The sequence below is a fragment of the Macaca nemestrina genome, chromosome 5 (assembly GCF_043159975.1).
Source record: "Macaca nemestrina isolate mMacNem1 chromosome 5, mMacNem.hap1, whole genome shotgun sequence".
Lineage (NCBI taxonomy): Eukaryota > Metazoa > Chordata > Mammalia > Primates > Cercopithecidae > Macaca > Macaca nemestrina.
In genome coordinates this window covers 39,035,203-39,055,799 of record NC_092129.1, presented here as the reverse complement: position 1 = coordinate 39,055,799, position 20,597 = coordinate 39,035,203, and the positions used below count along the sequence as shown (strand labels likewise).

The following is a 20,597-nucleotide window of genomic DNA, read 5'->3' as shown; positions in this document are numbered from 1 at the left end:
GTGCCTTGTACATAGTAAATATATGCTGATTTATTGAGCGCCATTCTGGAAGAATCTGTGAGTTACACCTGACAAAGGGATGAGAAAAACTAATCAAAATGGAATACATAGTGGTTAATTTTATGTGTCACTTGACCAGGCCACAGGGTGCCACACATTTGATCGAATATTATTCTGTGTCATGAAGGTGTCTCTGATTGAATAAGGTATATTACCCTCTCCAGCATGGGTGGGCATCATTCAATCAGCTGACAGCCTGAAAAGTACAAAAAAGGCTGAAGTGCTTGCAAGTAAGAGGGAATTTCCTCCTGCCTGCCTGTTTTCAGAACTGAACTGGGGCCCGGGTGCAGTGGCTCACACCCATAATTCGAGCAATTTGGGATGCCTAGGCAGGCGGATCACTTGAGCCCAGGAGTTCAAGACCAGCCTGGTCAACATGGTGAAAACCTATCTCTATATAAAAAGAAAATTTTAAAAAGAACTGAACTGGAACAGGCTCTTCCTGGGTCTTAAGCCTGCCGGCATTCAGACTGGAACTCCACCAGCAGCTCTCCTAGGTCTGCAGTTTGCCAACTGTAGGTCTTGAGTCTTGTCAGCCTCCATAACTGGGTGAGCCAATTCCTTATAATAAATCTGTATCTATGTTTATGTTCATATCTGTATCTATGTTTATCTCCTATTAGTTCTCTTTCTTTGGAGAACTCTAACTTACACAAAAGTTTATATTTAGAAGTACCTTCTTATCCTGAGTATTACATTTGTTGCTTTTTGTTTTTTAACATTTATATATTATTCTTTTTTTTCTTTCGAGCATATCCTAATATTATTTTGTTTTATTTCATAATGTTTTTATTATTCTTTTAAAATTTTCTGGGTACGTAACAGGTGTATCTATTTATGGGGTACATTAGATGTTTCGATACAGGCATGCAATGTGAAGTAAGCCTGAGTATTATCTCTGGAGGTCCAGATACAAAATGCAAGGTAGGAATTACACAGCCTAAAGAAACAAAGAGGCAAAGTTCAAGAAGAAAGTTTACATTGATAATGATTTTGCTTTTTTGAGACCAGGTTTCATTCCTGTCACCCAGGCTGAAGTGCAGTGGCATAATCTCAGCTCACTGCAACCTCCGCCTCCTGGGTTCAAGTGATTCTCCTGCCTCAGCCTCCTGAGTAGCTGGGATTACAGGCACGCACCACCACAGTCAGCTAATTTTTTTATTTTTAGTAGAGACGGGAGTTTCACTATAGTAGCCAGGCTGGTCTTGAACTCTTGGCCTCAAGTGATCCTCCCACCTCGGCCTCCCAAAGTGCTGGGATAATAGGTGTGAGCCACCTTGTCGAGCCTGATGATGATGATTATAAAGATTTGACAACTCACTATGTTCCAGATATTGTTCTAAATCCTTTACACATTTGAGCTCATTTAATCCATACAGTAAATAGTCTATATTATCTACATTCATGTTGAGAACGTTCATGTGTAGCATAACTGAATGTACTCACTATGAATAATGTTGAGCAAAATAAACATTGAAAGATTAACTTTTCTAGTGTAATTTTCCTATTAAAGGCCTTAATACTCACCCGGGAGAAACAACATATTGCATGATAGTAAAGGCATTTGCATTTTGTTGTAGTGCTCTAAAACTCTCCATTACTGAAGAAAAGGATTTCCACTCAATTAAATCATGAAGCAGAAGATTATGCAGTTTGAGTCTCAAGATGTAAAAGGTTTGAAGAGACTGCGTATAGGTAAGAACTAATTGAAAAATAAGAAGAATGCCTGTGCTATGATATACTTTGATACAGTGGCAGTCAGGTTATTTCTTTTCCTTTGTTCCTTTGTTCCTTTGTGTGTTTGCCCTGAATGGTACAACTTATTTTCAAAAGAGATAAATCATGCATCCTCAAATTGGATGTGGCTAACTGGGTGTAGAGGGTTTTGGTCCATGAGTAGCGCACAGTCTAACATCTGCTGTTACACTTTGTTTATTAGAATATAAATTAAATTCCTGAGCTGGTACACAAGCCAGTCAATAGACAGCAGGCTAAATTTGTTACGGTTGAAAAAAGTAAAACATGGTATGTCTTCAACAAAGTTATTAAGATGTAAATTTGGGTAGGATAAAGGCTAGGGTATTCATTAGTAAATGTTGTTATTTAATCTGATTTTTTTTAGTAAATTCCAGTTGATGGAGTTTAAGGGCTCAATGGAATAAGAAGAAATTGAAGGAAGTAGTATTAAATTCTCAGCCTACTTTGGTTGTTAATTTCCTTTGAGCTCAGGGAAAATATAATAACCTCTAGGTGGTTCGTTTTATTCTATATTTGAAAAATAGAGGCCCTGCATGGTGGCTCATGCCTATAACCCCAGCACTTTGAGAGGCTGAAGCAGGAGGATCACTTGAAGCCAGTAATTCAAGACCAGCCTGGGCAACATAGCAAGATCTCATCTCTATTAAAAATTTAAAAACAAAGTTCTCTAACAATTCAAGCATTTTTTAAAAGTTAAAAATAAAAGAAACAAACAAAAAAAAAAGACAGTTTTGTGTGGTGGCACACACCTATGGTCCCAGCTACTACAGGGGCTGAGGAGAGAGGGTAGCAGGAACCCAGGAGTTTGAGGCTGCAGTGAGCTATGACTGTGCCTACCCTTCAGCCTGGGCAACAGAATGAGACCCTGTCTTTTTTCTTGAGATGGAGTTTTGTTCTTTTAGCCTGAGCTGGAGTGCAACGGTATGATCTTGGCTCACTGCAACCTCTGCCTCCAGGACTTAAGCAATTCTTGTACCTCAGCGTCCAGAGTAACTAGGACTACAGGCTTGCGCCACCACGCCCGGCTAATTTTTTGTATTTTTAGTAGAGACAGGGTTTTACCACGTTGGCCAGGCTGGTCTCGAACTCCTGACCTCAGGTGATCCACCCGCCTCGGCCTCCCGAAGCGCTGGGATTACAGGCATGAGCCACCACGCCTGGCCTACCCTGTCTTATAGTAATAGCATTATGGTGAACTATGGTGTTTCATTTTCCAAGTGAGGCTTTGGTGATTTGATCATTTGATAAAGTCATGGAGTTCATTAGGACGAGTGTACCTCCAAAACCCATCTGAGCCCCTTTGCCTTCACTGAAAATGTACCCCAGCATATTCACACTGATCGTCACAAGGTGGGCTGATAAAAGAGCATAAACAGAGCAGCGTGTGGTTGATGCTCATAAAATAGTTTTTGAATGAACTTTGTTCATTTTATGTTTTGAGACAGGCTCTCACTTTGTCGCCCAGGCTGAGTGCAGTGGCGTGATCATAGCTTACTGCAGCCTTGAACTTCTGGGCTCAAGCAATCCTGCTTCCTCAGCCTTCCAAGTAGCTAGGACTATAGGCACACACTACCCGACTAATTTTGTTTCTTTGTTTTGTAGAGATAGGATGTTGTCATGTTGCCCAGGCTGGTCTCCAACTCCTGGCCTTAAGTAATGGCCCTGCCTTGGTCTCCCAAAGTGCTGGAATTACAGGGATAAACCACCATGTCCATGAATGTTGGTTAAAATTACAATCTCAAATGTCACATTTTTAGCTGGGTATGGTGGCATGCACCATTAGTCCCAGCTCCTCGGGAGGCTGAGGTAGAAGAATCGCTTGAACCCGGGAAGCAGAGGTTGCATTGAGCTGAAATCATGCCACTGTGCTCCAGCCTGGGCAACAGAGCAAGACCCTGTCTCAAAAAAAAAAAAAATTAACGTTACATTTGGCAGTAGTTAGTGATAACTGTCATTGCTTTTTAGCTAAATTTGGTTCTTTTACGTTATAGAATATATCTGAGTATAAAACAATAAGAATCTGAATGAAACTAAAAATAGTCATTTAACAAGTGTAACTGATCTGAATGGTTCCACGACACTTGAAGTGTGATAAATGCTGTTCAATTACCAGACACACACACACACACACACACACACACACACACACACACACACACACACAGAGACTTCCAGGCCTAGAGGGAACCCTCATCCAGGCTTCACTACACAGCAAAGCTGCCCATTTTGCACCACCTGGGACCTAGACTTGAGAAAACCACAGCCTGTTTGAAATTGGCTCCCAAGAGCCTAACAATTTCTTTCTTTCTGCTGTCTTTTTGGTGGGGAACTTAAAAGAAAAAGCTGTTAGATATCCCCGGAGGCAATGGAGAGCCTAGAAGAGGATTCAAAAGGCTCCATCTAGCCCCCAGATGACTTTTTTATAGCTTTGAAAGTTTTAAAAATTGGGACATTTTACGTAAATATATGGTTTTGCAACTTCTTTTGAAATAGAGAATCTGGCATCTCTGGACCAATATTCCATTAGGCAATACTTGGTTGGAGCTGATTTGCAGCTGCCCTTTTCAAAGGTCCCCATTTACCTCGGTTTCTTACAGCGCCTAACTGTCTCACTCATTTCCTTTACTCATCCAGCCCTTAACAAGTTTTTTGTTTTGTTTTGTTTTGTTTTTGAGACAGAGTCTCGCTCTGTCACCCAGGCTGGAGTGCAGTGGTACGATCTCGGCTCACTGCAAGCTCTGCCTCCCGGGTTCAAGTGATTCCACTGCCTCAGCCTCCTGAGCAGCTGGGATTACAGGCACCTGACACCACACCCAGCTAATTTTTGTATTTTTAGTAGAGATGGGGTTTCACCACGTTGGTCAGGCTGGACAAGCTTTAAGTTGCTGACCCAGCCTAGACATTGGCGGCGAGAGTGGGAGTTCCATAACAGTGAGAAAAACCTCAAAAGTGTCAATTAATTTATCACTGTGATTGTAGCATCGGTTCCTACAATGTCTAGCATATTTGCACTCACAACTGCCCTCTCTTTCAATTTCCCATAGCAAGAAGCAAATAATTGCATATAATTTATTATGGGCTTGGCATTGTTTCAAAATTCATATATTAACTCATTTCAGTCTCCAGAACAACCCTATAAAGCAGGTACTTTTTTAATCTCCATTTTCAGATGAGGAAACTCAGGGGCAAAAGTTAAGTAACTTAACCAAGATCACATTGCTAGTAAGTAGCAGGGCCAGGAATTGATTCTGTGTAGTCTGACTCCAGAGTCTTGACTTTTAGCCACAACAGTATGCTTCCATGTTACATATGCATTCAGGGTTAAAAATTCAGTTATTGGCCAGGCATGGTAAACACATGCCTGTAATCCCAGTATTTTCAGAGGCCGAGGTTGGAGGACTGCTTGAACACTGGAGTTTGAGACCAGTCTGGGCAACATAGTAAGACTCTGGCTCTACGAAAAAAAAATAATAATAATAATTTAATTTAATTCTTCAAAGTATCTCTCTATGTCTATGAAAAGCACTCTGGATACCCAAAGCTGAACTGATTTTTCCTCCTCAGGGCCCCTATACACTCTGTGCTTACTGCCACCATAACACTCATCACATAGCCCTGAAATTGCCAGCCAGTCTTGCAGTCTAACTCTTAAGCAAGGAGAATACCTTGTTCACCAGCATGTGGTATGTAGCACACATCCAGTGTTTATTGAATGACAAAGTAAACTGTGTGCTTTTTCACTTTTGTATTGCTACCCTCTTGGACCAAATGGTCATCATATCAAAACTGGACCAATTAACAGGATATTGAATGGTCTCACTGCCTCTGGACTTCCAAATTTCCAAAGCAAATTCTCCACAAATGCAGATAATAACAGCTTGTTCTCAAAGATGTTGTAAAAATGTAATGAAAAAAATGCTTATAAAGTGCCTAACCCAAGTGAGCGCCTGGCACTTAAAAGTAATTAGCAATATAGTGCTTACTGGTGTAGGTAATATTGGAATATTTCATTCAATATCTTTTTTATGGAGTCACCCCCAGACCCAACTTAAACTCCTGCCTGCAGCCCTGTACATGTGACTTCTTTCTCATCTTCAACCTGTGTTCCTCCATCTGGCATAAATGAAAGAGTGCCAAAAGCCACAGAATAAGTAGGTTTCGGCTCCCCAGGAGCAGAAGTTATACTTAAGGACTTGGGATGCACTGTGAAGGGGGAACATTATTCTATGTCAATGCTTATGAGCAAACATTATGGAGTCTACTGAAAATTTCCAAGAATTTTTCAAAAGATAAAACATAAGACTTAAAGCAAATTCTTACTTGCAGATGACTGCTCCAGGTTAATACCCTCAGACTCCTCTGGAAACTAGGTCAATTGCCCTATGAAAGTACTGTCTGGCACCCAACAGATGCTCAAAACCCTTACTGCCTGCCAAGATCTGCGTGCTCTTTTGAAGTCACTGGTTTCAATGAGAACTTCCTCTATGCATGTTTTCAAGTAAGAATGAGGACAATAATAATAGCAATAGCAAACCCTTACTGATCTTCTCCAGTGTGCCATGCTCCCTGCTAGGCAACTTATATCTCTTATATCTTTTTGGTTTTTTTGCACGTGACATTGCTTTCTTTTAGTTGGAGTGAGGACAAAACCTGGTCATGTTCGGAGATGAACAGCCTCATCTAGGTGGTGAAGAACATTCTTATCTTTCTTGGTTAACCAGGTCCTAAATGCAAGGGATTTCCACGTGTTCTTTAAAACCACCTGAAACTGTCCTGAGCAGGCTCACACCGCAACTCTGTACCAAGGGCCTGGCCCCACCTACAGCCAGAAGTCATCTCACTGGATGTCATCATCATCAAAAAGATCTTCAAAATCATTTAAAAAGTCTGCATGAAAGGCCTTTTCATTGGCTGCCAAGTCCATCAAGAGCCTCGTGCTGCCTTCTGCCTCCTCTAGGTCCACGTAAGGCCCGGCGCCCTCGAGGAACATCTCGTCCACGGCCAGATTCATCTCAGGCGCGCCTATATCTTATATCTTAATATTCTAACAACTCGGAGACATAGGTACAACTATTATCTCCTCTTTATAGATGGAAAACAGGCTTGGAAGGCTCAAATAACATCCCAATTCACATAGTATAGCTGTCTTCTGGTGAAGAGAGATTCAGACCCCAGACATCATCACTTTTTGCCACTAGGCCACATTGCCTCTAGTCCAATAATAATGAAATTATTCTTTGTATTAAAAAAATTTTGTCTCTGCCATGAGGAAAGGATATTTCACTATTATTATCATGTTTATTTAAATATGCATATTGAATCCTTGAGATAAAGAGGTGAAACCCTCATGTCCTTAATTTAGACTATTTCTCCTTCCTCACCCACACATTGATGGTATACATCTAGTAGACTAAGTAAATACATCTTAGCATATATACCATTAAAAACAGAAGAAAGTTTTAGTTCAGATCCTTCCTTTTTCCTGAAGACTTCTTGTTTGTGCACTATCTCGAATGCAAGAAAACATAAATTTATTTACTTAATTAATTAATTTATTTACTTTTTGAGACAGGGGCTTGCTCTGTTGCCCAGGCTGAAATGCAGTGGCATCATCTCAGCTTACTGCAACCTCTGCCTCCGGGGTTCAAGTAATTCTCCTGCTTCAGCCTCCCGAGTAGCTGGGACTATAGGCATGCACAACCACGCCTGGGTAATTTTTTGTATTTTTAGTAGAGACAGGGTTTCTCCAGGTTGGCCATGCTGGTCTCGAACTGCTGACCTCGTGATCCGCCTGGCTCGGCCTCCCAAAATGCTGAGATTACAGGCATGAGTCACCATGCCTAGCCCCAAAAAATTAATTTATATTGCCTTTTAAAAGCCTTTCAAGAGTCCATTTCATTATAAAAGTGGTACACACCGGGTAAAAATAAGAGTATTCCAGCATAAATACACTTTAAACCCTTTCAGAAAGGCTGAAATATTGGCACTCTCTTCCACTAAAGCTGACAAGGAATACTAAGCAGGACTCTCTAGCAAAATCATATACTAAATATTTAAAAAGTATTATAAAGTGATAGGCTAGATAAGCAATAAGTATGTTTAAATACAGATAACTAAATAAAAGAATTTTATAAGAACGTTTGGTCTTCACCCACCCCATTCAATAGCTTCTGTTCAATTGTGAATCTGCACTTCAGTGACAAAAGAGTGTGAAAACAGAAGTGAAATCAAATAGGAAACACGGTCACTTCAATGGGCTTAACTGTTTACAATATCTGACTTTTCACAATTCAAACAATTCTGCGTTTCCCACAACTTTCCAAAGTAACCAACTTCTGTTCAGAATGTGCTATTGTATATCTATATTTTTTTGAGACGGAGTCTCGCTTTGTCTTCCAGACTGGAGTGCAGTGGTGCGATCTTGGCTCACTGCAACCTCCGTCTCCCCGGTTCAAGTGATTCTCCTGCCTCGGCCTCCTGAGTAGCTGGGATTACAGGTGCACACCACCACGCCCAGCTAATTTTTGTATTTTTAATAGAGACAGGGTTTCACCATGTAGCCAGTATGGTCTTGAACTCCTGACCTCTGCCTCCCAAAGTGCTGGGATTACAGGCGTGAGCCACCACACCTAGCCAGAATATGCTGAATATGGAATTATTTTTCTGGTTCCATATGGAAAAGTTTAAATTTTTTGTTCAATTTTTTGTAGATCTCTTTAGGAATTGATGGAAAGTTTCATGAAAATCTTATGGTGCAAATTCAAATTTTTCTAATCATTAGCAGATCCTGTTTAAATAAGTTTATCTCTTGATTAAGAAGCTCACTTTATAGGGAGAGGCTACTTGACTGATATTGCACTCAGTAATGGAAAAGAAAAAGAACAGTCACGAAAAAGAGTAGCTACAATCTCTTTTTCTACAATGCAAAACTAATTCTACAATGTAAAACTAAATCTACAAACAAAATCTAGAATCCAGATTTTGTATATAGACTACTATAAAAACAAGCACTGAAAAATTAGAACGTAAAGAAGTGTGATAGACACTTAGTCCTGAACTCAGTGCCTAAGGAATAATTGAATTCCCAACAAACACTGGTTGTTCTATGGATTCATGGTACATTTTACCACATTTTCTATTTTATTTTGTGTAGATTTCATGTGTATCTATGATTGGCTAAATTCAGAATGGAAATGTCATTCACTGTGATGTAACCTTGAGCAAGTCAGTCTCTCTCTGTGGGCCTCAATTCCATCATCTATAGAATGAAGGGTTTGGATGAGAATATCTTCAAGTTCCTTCCAGCTCTGCTACATTCTACAATTCTAGATACTGGCTGTGGTCAAATAATGCTCTTTGTAATTTTCCTAGCACAAGGCATGGTGCCTAAAATTTATGAAATACACAATCAAGGATGAATAAATAGAAGCTTTCAAAGGAGGAAGTAAAATATCTGATGAAAATGAGACGGTTTGGGTGCCTAGCTAGACTATAGGATGTTAAATGTTTTTCAACTTTGCTATAAGACATGCTTGTTGTGATAAATGCATTATAGAAACTCGGGGGAAAAAAAAATGAGGCTGGGTGTGGCGGTTCACTTCTGTAACCCCAGTACTTTGGGAGCCTGAGGTGGGAGGATCACTTGCACCCAAGACTTTGAGACCAGTCTGGGCAACATAGGGAGACTCTGTCTCTATAATTTTTTGTTTTGTTTTGTTTTTAATTAACACAACACAGTGTCTGTAGTCCCAGCTACTCAGGAGGCTGAGGTGGGAGAAAGAAAGAAAGAAAGAAAGAAAGAAAGAAAGAAAGAAAGAAAGAAAGAAAGAAAGAAAGAAAGAAAGAAAGAAAGAGAGAAAGAGAGAAAGAGAGAAAGAGAGAAAGAGAGAAAGAGAGAAAGAGAGAAAGAGAGAAAGAGAGAAAGAGAGAAAGAGAGAAAGAGAGAAAGAGAGAAAGAGAGAAAGAGAGAGAGAGAGGGAGGGAGGGAGGGAGGGAGGGGGAGAGAGAGAGAGGGAGGGAGGGCGGGAGGGGGAGAGAGAGACAGAGACAGAGAAAGAAAGAGAAAGAAAGAAAGAAAGAAAGAAAGAAAGAAAGAAAGAAAGAAAGAAAGAAAGAAAGAAAGAAAGAAAGAGAGAGAGAGAAAGAGAGAGAGAGAGAGAGAGAGGAAGGAAGGAAGGAAAGAAGGAAGGAAGGAAGGAAGGAAGGAAGGAAGGAAGGAAGGAAGGAAGGAAGGAAGGAAGGAAGGAAGGAAAAAAGGAAGGGGAGGGGAAGGGAAGGAAGGGAAGGGAGGAAAGAAATAGACTTCCCTGTCTACCTCCTCCTGAAGTAACCAGTTTTATATTTTTTGATATATAACCTTCCATTTCTTTCTCTATACTCATACAAAATAAAATGTGGGGTTTTCTTGGGGTGTTTTTTGTTTGTTTGTTTTGGTTTTGTTTTTGAGACAGGGTCTGGCTGTGTTACCCAGGCTGGAGTGCAGTAGTGCAATTACAGCTCACTGCAACCTTGGTCTCCTGGACTCAAATGAGCCTCCCACCTCAGCCTCCTGAGTTGCTGGGACCACAAGCACACTCTACTATGACTAGCTAATTTTTGCATTTTTGTGTAAAGATGGGGTTTCACCATGTTGCCCAGGCTACTCTGAAACCCCTGGGCTCAAGTAATCCACCCACCGCAGCCTCCCAAAGTGCTAGGATTATAGGCATGAGCCACTGTGCCCAGCCATAAAATGTTTTTTCTTTAGAAAACATTAGGATATGTTTTTAAGTTGACAACATATTATGAAAATGTTTAAATTTATACTTTTTAATAGCTGCAAGATATTCTTTAGTATAGTTATACAATGTGTTAAACCATGACCCTATTTTCCCAAATTATTGCTGTTCCAACCAATCCTAGAGTAAGTATTCCTATACATAGAGTCATGCATACTGATGTTTATATTTTCAATTTATTCTTGAAAGTAAAATTACCAGGTCAGTGGATAGGCACATTGTAATTTTATAAAATATTGCTTGATTATTTTCAAAAATATTTCTACTACCTCCAACTATATGCAGAAATACTGCAGAGTTTTGCCTGTTTTGAATGCATAACTATTTAATATTTTCCAGTCCAATAAGTGAAAAATGGTATCTCACCATTTTAAATTGCATTTTCCTAACCACCAGAAATTTTAGTATCTCTGCATATATTTATTTGCGTACATTTTTGTTATTCTGTATTATGCCTTTACTGATTTGCTTTTTATATCCTAAGCATATTTTCTATTAAGCTAGCTGTCTTTTTCTTATACATTTATAGGAGTTTTTTGTATAGTAGTTATATCAACCCTATATCGCATGGGTTGACAGAGATTTTGAAAACTTTTCCCAATTATTACTTAATGAAAAAGTAATATAACAATATTCACTTTTGATATGGAAATTAAGAGTGCCTTAGTACCAGAAATAGTTCCATGTGATAAAATGACTGCTGTGGACTGAATTATGTCCCCCCAAAATTCATGTGTTGAAGCCCCAACCCCTAAATGTGATGGTACTTAGAAATGAGAACTTTTAGAGAGAATTAGGCTTAGATGAGGTCCTGAAGGTGGGGTCTTCAAGATAGGATTAGTGCCCTTGTAAGAAGAAACACTCTCTCTCCCTGCCATGTGAGGACACAGTGAGAAGACAGCCATATACAAGCCAGGAAGAAAGCCCTTACCAGAAGCCAACCATGCTGACACCTTGAAATTGGACTTCAGCCTCCAAAAACTGTAAGAAAATAAATATCTGCTCTTTAAACCATCCAGGTCATAGTATTTTGTTATGGTAGCACAAGCTTACTAAGACAATAATACGATATAAAACTCAAAGACTATATTGCCTACGAGACAGCAGCACCTCTCAGCTTCTTCACCAATTGTTTATTTCAGTTTGAATGCTTTCAATCTAAACTATTAGCCATTTACTAACCCAATATGTCTTTTGGCATCCTCTCATGCGTTGAGCATGAACCATGTTCTCAGGAATGAGGAATGGGGCATGGGGGAGATATAGATGAATGGATAGGTAGACAGACAGACATACAGACAGACAGACAGACAGACAGATAGGATAGATATAATCTGTGTAAGGAACTACCTTAACCTTTTTTTTTTTCTTTTTGAAATGGAATCTCTCCCTGTCACCCAGGCTGGAGTCTAGTGGCCCAATCTTGGCTCACTGCAACCTCCACCTCGCAGGTTCAAGCAATTCTCCTGCCTCAGTCTCCCAAGTAGTTGGGATTACAGGCGCCTGCCACCACACCCTGCTAATTTTTGTATTTTCAGTAGAGATAGTGTTTCACCATGTTGTCCAGTCTGGTCTTGAACTCCTGACCTCAGGTGATCCACACGCCTCAGCCTCCCAAAGTGCTGGGATTACAGGCGTGAGCCACCGCGTCCAGCCTCAAACTTGGTAACATAAAACAATACCATGTTATTAGGCTTACAGAATCTGTTTCTACTTCACAAAGTCTGGAACTCCAGGTGAAAAATCTCAAACAGTTGGGATGACTCAAATATTTCAGGGCTAGAATCATTAGAAGGTTTTCTACTCATATATCTGGTGCCTGAGCTGGCATGACTCAAAAGTTGGATTCAGCAGAGACCACCAACCCATCAACAAAATGCCTGCTCCTGACCTCTTCTTGTGACTTGGGCTTCCTCACATCATGGTGGTCTCTGGATGGCCAGACTTCTTACATAGTAGCTCAGGACTCCAAGTGAGAACGTTTTAGCGAATAAGGCACAAACAGCATGGCCTTTTATAACCTGGCCTCAGAAGTCACACAGCATCGCTTCCACTGTACTGGATTAATTGAAGTGGATAAGCCCACACAGATTCAAGGGGAGAAGACACAAACTTCTCCTGTCAATGGGAGCAGAATTAAAGAATTTACAGCCATGTTTTAAAACTGTCACATATAAATATATGAATAGACATATAAGTTCACATATGTGTGTATATTAAATCCCTTTGAAATTCCCTTTAATTCTCACAACAAACTAATTATTAGGAAGCATTTTGTGATTTTGTTTCTTTTAGCTTGCTCAAGATCACACAGCTAGTAAGCAGGAGAGGTAGGATTCAAATACATTTATACTAAACAATATTGACTTGAGGGGAGAGACCCCATTAGTTCTAATGTTCTTTATTACCCCTCTAATAATTTTGAGTTGATACATATTTAGGGTATCTAAGTTCCCTTGAAAACAAAGTGGGCCAGATGAGATGAAATTGTGCTCAATTTAAATAAGCTTATTTTACAAAACAGGAAAACCTCAGGTAGACTTTGAGAGAGTTTCAAATTGAAGCCAATCATATTCAGGAACCAATTCACCTTAAGGCACAGCATTTTCTAGAATAACAGGATGTGAAGCTCCTGGGTGGGTTCTTTGTCTCTTTGCTGGAGTGGCTGCTGCTACTGGACATATCTGCCCAGCTCATGCTCCCTTCTCTACAAGCCTCAGCTGATTAGAATTAGCAGAGAAATTGACTCAGCTTTTTGTTTCATGGTGTACATGGAGAGATAGCCAAAGATCATGCCTGTAGAATGGAGAAAACAGGACTCCAGCTGCTAATTTCTCCCTAGCTTCTTCCAATCAATACCAGTCACAATAGGCTATTCCATCATGTACACAGCCTGGTGAGACGGTTGACAGGAGCAACCCGCCCACGTCATGGTTCATTTGTGCTATACATAGAGAAGTAACTGATGAACACCTTTTGGACAAGTCAAGTTAAAAATACAACCTTCTGCCCTATCAGTTAAGAGATTATTTGAACCTAATCTCAAAGGTTGAATGTTGAAAAAAAAAGAGAGGAGTAACTAATAACACCCCCAAAAATGCGTCTTACAAAAAGGCTATAAAATCCACTCCATCGGTACTTTCTACTTCATTTCTCAAGGTCACTGACAAGGCAGTCCAATTCATAGATGAAAATGACCTTAGCAGAATGCTCTGCTGACCTACTCTATTCAGACTTCATGTGTACCTATATGTGTGTGTTTCTGCATAAGAATGCATGTCTGTATGTTTTCTAGGTCTCTATCAGTGAGATTTACACAATGACAAAGTCTTGCTGCAACACTGAAAATTCCCTGACTGATGAGACAAGAAATCACTATAATAAGGAAGGTCAGATCAAAAGGGAGTTCAAAGGAATAGATTTTCTTTAAAATAAACAATCCTTGCAGATTCTAAATCCTTTGTATGATTTAAGCAAGGGAATAGAAATACCTGTGCAGATGGGAAATCTGGGAAAGCTGTAAAATTCGTTGTTGATGTTGAATGAATTATCACTAATATTCAAATGAGCAATTACTAACAAATTGATTTGTCCCCTTGGGCTACATGTTGTCACATTGTCATAAGAAAGAGAGGATTTCTGTATAGCTTTGTGTCAGAACAGGTTATGTCATAAACACCTTTGACACCATTTTATCATATAGAGCCAAGGAGGGAAGAAAGAGAGAGAGAGTGTGTGTGTGGGTGCCTGCGTGGGTGAGCGGGCCCAGGTAAAAAGCGAGTAACAGAGGTATAGGGAGGTGGCATGCATTTTTAATCAGCTGCTACAGTTTCTCTTGAACTGAGGAACTAAATTTTCTAATTACATCAAAAATGATTCAGGTAAGAGAGATAAATAAAATCCAGTTTTAGATGATCTGGCTAAAACTGTATTTCTGGAAAAAATGGAATGCCTTACATATGGATTAAATAGTATCATTAGATGAAATTTGCCAAGACAAATGCAGTTTGTTTCACTGGTTTGTTCTTTTCCTTGTAAGTGTAATGACTAGAACATACTTCATATTCAATAAAGTGCCAAATCAATTAACACTGGAAATATTGCTTGACCTTTTTGCCAATTAAAATAATAAAATAGTTGATAAATGCTGACTCTGTAAGAAAACTGTATATCTATAAATTGCACTGTTTTTGCTAACATAGTGAAAATGGAAACAAACCACAAGTATGGAACACTTTAAGTCTTTAGTCTCTTATAGACAAAAAGGAGCATAATCCTTTGCTGCTTGCATCTTTTTGCAAAATTCCATGAATCAATTCTGGGTATTTTTGTTTTTGTTTTTTGTTTTTTTAACAGATGGAGTCTTGCTCTGTCCCCAGGGTAAAGTTCAGTTCAGTGATACGATCATAGCTCACTGCATCCTTGAACTCCTGGGGCTCAATCGAGCCTCCTGCTTCAGCTGCCTATGTAGCTGGGAAGACAGGTACGCATCATTACGTCTTGCTAATTTTTTAACATTTTTGTAGAGATAGGGTCTTGCTATGTTTCCCAGGCTAGTCTTGAACTCCTGATCTCAAGCAATCTTCCCACCTCAGCCTCCCAAAATGCTGGGATTATAGGTATGAACCACCATGTCTGGCCTTTTGATCATTTTTGTTTTTATATAATTATTTCTGTCAAAGAAAACTGTATAATGATCTGTCTTAGGGTTTTCACAATGTAACATTTCCTCTGATATATGCATAAATTAAGTGAAAAGAGATCTAATTTGGTAAAACCAAAAAATTTCAATTTTTTCTAAAAAGGGACTTTTGGCCAGGCTTGGTGGCTCACACCCATAATCCCGGAACTTTAGGAGACCAAGGCAGGCAGATCGCTTGAGCTCGGGAGTTTGAGACTAGCCTGGGCAACATAGTGAAACTCCATCTCTACAAAAACTACAAAAATTAGCTGGGCATGGTGACGCGCACCTGTAGTCCCAGCTACTCAGGAGGCAGGGGTGGAAGGATTGCTGGAGCCCAGGAGATTGAGGCTGCAGTGAGTCATGATCACACCACTGCACTCCAGGCTGGGTGACAAAGAGAGACCCTTTCTCAATAAAATAAAATAAAATAAAATAATATAATATAATATAAAATAAAAAAGGGTCGTTTGCATGTACAAAAACAAACCCATAATCCCAGCAGGGTTTCCTAATTCTTCATTAAATACATCGCTACCACTGTGACTGGAGTTTTAAGCATATGATCAAGTCACTCAGGCCAAAAAGGAATGTAAAACATTTCTCATGAGGTGATGTATTTTTATCCCTTTCTCCTTAGAGACATTTGTCACTAAACAGATACTTTATTGTTTGTTATCTTTTGTGTATTCTGGGGTTCTATAGAAAAAAATTAAATTCCATTCAACAACTACATATATCACACAAAAACACTTTCATCTATGGGAAGATAGACTTTCTAAAAAGTATTACAGTGGCATATGTCTATTGCTTTAGTGAAACAAAAAAAATGTAGAGTTATTTATTATTTTGCAAAGCCCTTTCAAATATAATTGGGTACTGACAATTCCTTTAGGAGGTAGGTGAAAAAGCATTTTATTATTATTATTTTACAGATGAAGAAACTGAGGCTTAGTGCATTGAGGGAACTTGCTGAAGGTTGCACAATTAGGGAATGAAAGTGAGGTAGAAAATGTTCCAAATCAATAGAGCAGTGTTTTCCACCCCAGGTACATATTGGTGGTTAGTTCTACCTAGTTACTTTATTTCATTCTTTGTGTGACACCCTAAACAATATTGTTGGGAGGAAAAGTAGGTATATCACACAAAAAAATCAAATAGAGATTCAAGGGATTCTTTTTATTTATTTGCTTATTTATTTATTTATTTATTTATTTATTTATTTATTTATCTTGAGACAGTCTTGTTCTGGTCCCCAGGCTAAAGTGCAGTGGAGCAACCATGGCTCACTGCAGCCTCAACTTCCCAGGGTCAAGCAATCCTTCCACCTCAGCCTCCTGAACAGTTGGACCACATGCATGCATCACCACACCATCTAATGTTTTTTTCATTTTGTAGAGATGGGGCCTTGCTATGTTGCCAGGCTGGTCTCAAACTCCTGAGCTCAAGTGATCCTCCTGCCTTGGCCTCCCAAAGTGTTAGCATTATAGGCATGAGCCACTGTGCCTGGCCCAAGGGATTCTTTTTAATATTGGGATTTTCCATTAAAAAGAAGTGCCATCCCAGGGCTACAATGTCTTTGAGGCTTAAAGAAGAAATGATGGGGACTGAAGTTGTTTGCTCTTACTGGAGCTCAGCATATCGGCTATCATGGGAGACAGCTTAATGACTGAAGAATCTTAAAGGTATTTAATGATTCCTACAAACGGTCTGGTGCCAGGGTCACTGATGTCAGCTCTACTTACTTTTTTATTTAATTCATTTGAAAACCATTTGTTGAGTGCTAGCATGGCCCAGGCACTCCACTGTATGCTGGTGCTACAAAAATAAGTAAGCATGTTTTATGGGAACAAGAAGTTAATTAATTAAATTAAGTTTGATTTATAAACAGGATGTTGCAAGAGTCCAGAGTTATTTTCTTTTTTATTATAAGCAGGAGCCTGTGCTCCTTTATAAGTATTAACAATGGACCTGTCAAAGGTAACATTTAGTAAATAGTAGTCACTCTGGGCTTACCTGAGGGCAGCTTTATTTATGAAAATAGAGGTCGGAGTGAGATGAAAGATGCCTTCTTTCCCTGAGTAACCAACACAGTGCAGTTAATGCATTTCTCTGTTATCGCACCAACCAAAAGTTAGTCCAAAATAATTGGCTGTCAGATATAGTCAGAATCCCTGCCCTATATTTCTCTTCCTTCATCTGGCTGACCTACTCATTCTTTAAGGCCATGCACTAACATCATCCCTTTAGGTAAATTTCCTGGACCTCTCTTACCCAGCCAGCCTGACCATTCCGCCTTCCAAATTAAGGCAGGGTTGATGCATATATACACACACACACACACACAGAGTAGTACCCTCTTATCCATCCATTCCCCCCTCCAAATTAAGGCAGGGTTGATGCATACACACACACACACACACACACACACACACACACACACACACACAGAGTAGTACCCTCTTATCCATGGGGGATACATTCCAAGACCCCCTATGGATGCCTGAAACTTCAGATAGTACCAAACTCCATATATACTATGTTTTTTCCTGTACATACACACCTATAATAAAGTTTAATTTATAAATCAAGCACAGTAAGAGATTAACAACAATAATAGAATAATTTTTAAAATATATGATAATAAAAATGATGTGACTGTGGTCTCTCTCTATCTGTCTCTAAAAATATCATATTGTATTGTACTCACTGATTTTCAGACCATGGTTGACCTTAAGTAACTGAAACTGTGGAAAGTAAAACCTCAGATAAGGGAGGACTACTGTATATATTATTCTTACCACACTGTATATTTCTCTACTAGGCTATGAGTTCCTTGGTGACAAAAACCAGTGATGCTTATATACACTGGACCTTCCATAGGATCTAATATAGACCAAGTGACAGTGGCAGCATCTTCAAGAGGTGGCATGGAGTGAGGGGAGGAGATAGCAATTAGCTTGTCTTCACCTCCTTCATAATCTCTATTAACCATCCCCCTGCACCCCAAATGAACACACATCCTACATGAAACCAGGGTATTAGTCCGTTCTCACACTGCTAATAAAGACATAACTAAGATGGGTAATTTATACAGGAAAGAGGTTTAATTGACTCACAATTCAGCATGGCTGGGGAGGCCTCAGGAAACGTACAGTCAGAGCAGAAGGGGAAGAAAACACGTTCTTCTTCACATGGTGGCAGGAAGGGGAAGAACTGAGCAAAAGGGAGAAAAGCCCCTTTAAAACCATCAGATCTCATGAGAAATCACTCAGTATGGGAACTACAATTCAAGATGAGATTTTGGTGGGACACAGTCAAATGATATCAACCAGTATGCATGCCAGGCCAATGTGGGATTAAGCAAAGCCCCTAGCACCTCCTTCCTAGCAGGGTGCTTAACGATCCCCTCCTATATATCACTCAAATTCAGTAAATGTCTGTCAAAACACTTTTGGGGGAGCGGCAATGGGAGGAACAAGAAAGAACTTGAATGACCATCATTTTTTAAAATGAGGTCCATTGAGGTATAATTTACATGCAGCAAAAGTTTCCTTTTTCCTATATAAAGTTTGATGAGTTTTGACAAATGCATAGTTATGTAACCACCACCATCATCATGATAGAGAACATTTTCATCATCTCAAAATAATTCCCTTTGAACTACCATAATTTTAAATGAACTCTTTAGAAGAACCACAGAAACTTATCAATGTTGTAGATTACATAACATATACTTGCATCTTGGACAATGTAACATATCTCTCTAAAATGAGTAGTTTGTTTTCCCTTGGTTATCATGCCATCATTTAGTTGTATTGCATTTTCTTTTTGGAAACCTCAAGTCATTTAGCAAACAGGATTTCATGTTTATTCTCGAAAACTCTGGCCCAACTGTAGAGATTTATAGTCTAATTCAATGAAACCCATGCATTTATTTCCCAATTTAACCTGATGTTTCTCTTCTTACCAGAGACTGCCATGTAAATACTTTAACGATGTTAGGTGTGTTATATATAATGAGGTAATAATCAGTTTCAAATTAGCATTGTGCCTTTCACTTATTTATCAATTATATTCCCTTGTGATAACTATGAAAAGGCTCCACATCCTGAGGACACTTGTCACAGTTAGATTTATTAATGGAATGAAATAGCAAATAATGAATGAGTGAATGAATGAATGAGTAGCTGCCTCCATTTTATGGATGAGGCAGTGTCCAAAGGCACAGTGAGGTCAGGTGATGGCAGAAAGCCACACACCAATGTTGGTAGTTTTCTGCCAGGTCAGATGCCAAGTTTATTTTCTTTGTTCTCTTGCTTTAGCTATAAACTAATTTTTAAAATCATTCACATAAAATATCAATATTAAAGAGTAAAAATGGAAAAATAAGCCACATACAATTAAATGGCTTTTTTAAAAGGAGCTCAATGTGCAAAGGATAACATGAGTTAGGATTTTTTGGGAAATTTTTCACCTAATAGGAAGAATGGTTTACTCTTTTATTTATCAAACCTTCCTCATCATTAAATGGATTCAGTAATACTTTTTGGTAATAACTCGTGTGTGTGTGTGTGTGTGTGTGTGTGTGTGTGTGTGTGTGTGTGTGTGTAATAAAATACTTTGTATATGTTCATTGTGTTCTTTTTTTAACAAGCTTTTTAGTGAAAAAGACACAATTACCTTCACCATTGCCCATTATCTAATGACAAGTAGGGAAGGGGAGGCTGGAAGAGCTTCTACATAGTCAGAGATCTTCCATTGTCATACCTACGCTTGTACTTTATTTCATTTTCTTCCACGTTTGGACAGGTCGAGATTAAATGTGATTACATTTCCGTTGAGAGGTTTTATTCAGAAACAGGATTCAAAAGAATGTCAATGAGCATAAAATAAAACCGGTGTGCAATTTATATGAAACTCGGATTTAAATGTTCCTAACAGAAAAGAAGAAAGAAAAGAAGCTATTTAAAGTAGCCCTCCCAAGGGGAGTCAACTGCTCTTCAGCGCATCCTGAGCTGGCTGTGCCTTCTCTCCATCCGCTGCTCAGATATTCATGAATCGTTGCTTCTTCCAGCCTCGCTTTCTCTCTCCCTCTGCTTTTCTGGCGCGGCTCTCCCTCCCTCCCTCTGATTTCTGCTCTTTCTTACTCCTTCTCTCAGCTGCTTAACTACAGCTCCCACTGGAACTTGCACAATCAAAAACAACTCTCCTCCCTCAAGCAGCCTCCAGGAGCGCATCACCTGGAGAAGAGCGACTCGCTCCCCGCGCCGGCCGCCAAGGAGCAGCCAGGTAGCTGGGGGCGGGGAGGGGTACCTTTC

The 20,597-nt window shown here is 39.5% G+C and overlaps 2 long non-coding RNA genes and 1 pseudogene across 2 annotated transcripts in view; 1 reads left to right on the top strand and 2 right to left on the bottom strand.

Moving 5' to 3' along the window:
- The window catches only part of LOC105465647 (uncharacterized), a 52,104-nt gene extending 37,904 nt beyond the window's left edge, over nt 1-14,200 (bottom strand). Inside the window, exons 1-2 of the long non-coding RNA XR_977678.3 lie at nt 14,087-14,200; nt 11,527-11,576 (exon numbers count right to left, since the gene is read on the bottom strand). This is a non-coding gene — a long non-coding RNA (uncharacterized lncRNA). The remainder of the gene's footprint in view (nt 1-11,526; nt 11,577-14,086) is intronic.
- LOC105465649 (uncharacterized) lies at nt 356-12,156 on the top strand. Its single transcript, XR_977685.2, has 3 exons — nt 356-609; nt 1,641-1,755; nt 11,479-12,156. It is a non-coding gene; the product is annotated as an uncharacterized lncRNA (long non-coding RNA).
- On the bottom strand, nt 5,701-7,318 carry LOC105465648 (COP9 signalosome complex subunit 9 pseudogene; annotated as a pseudogene).
- Nucleotides 14,201-20,597: the final 6,397 nt, after the last annotated feature.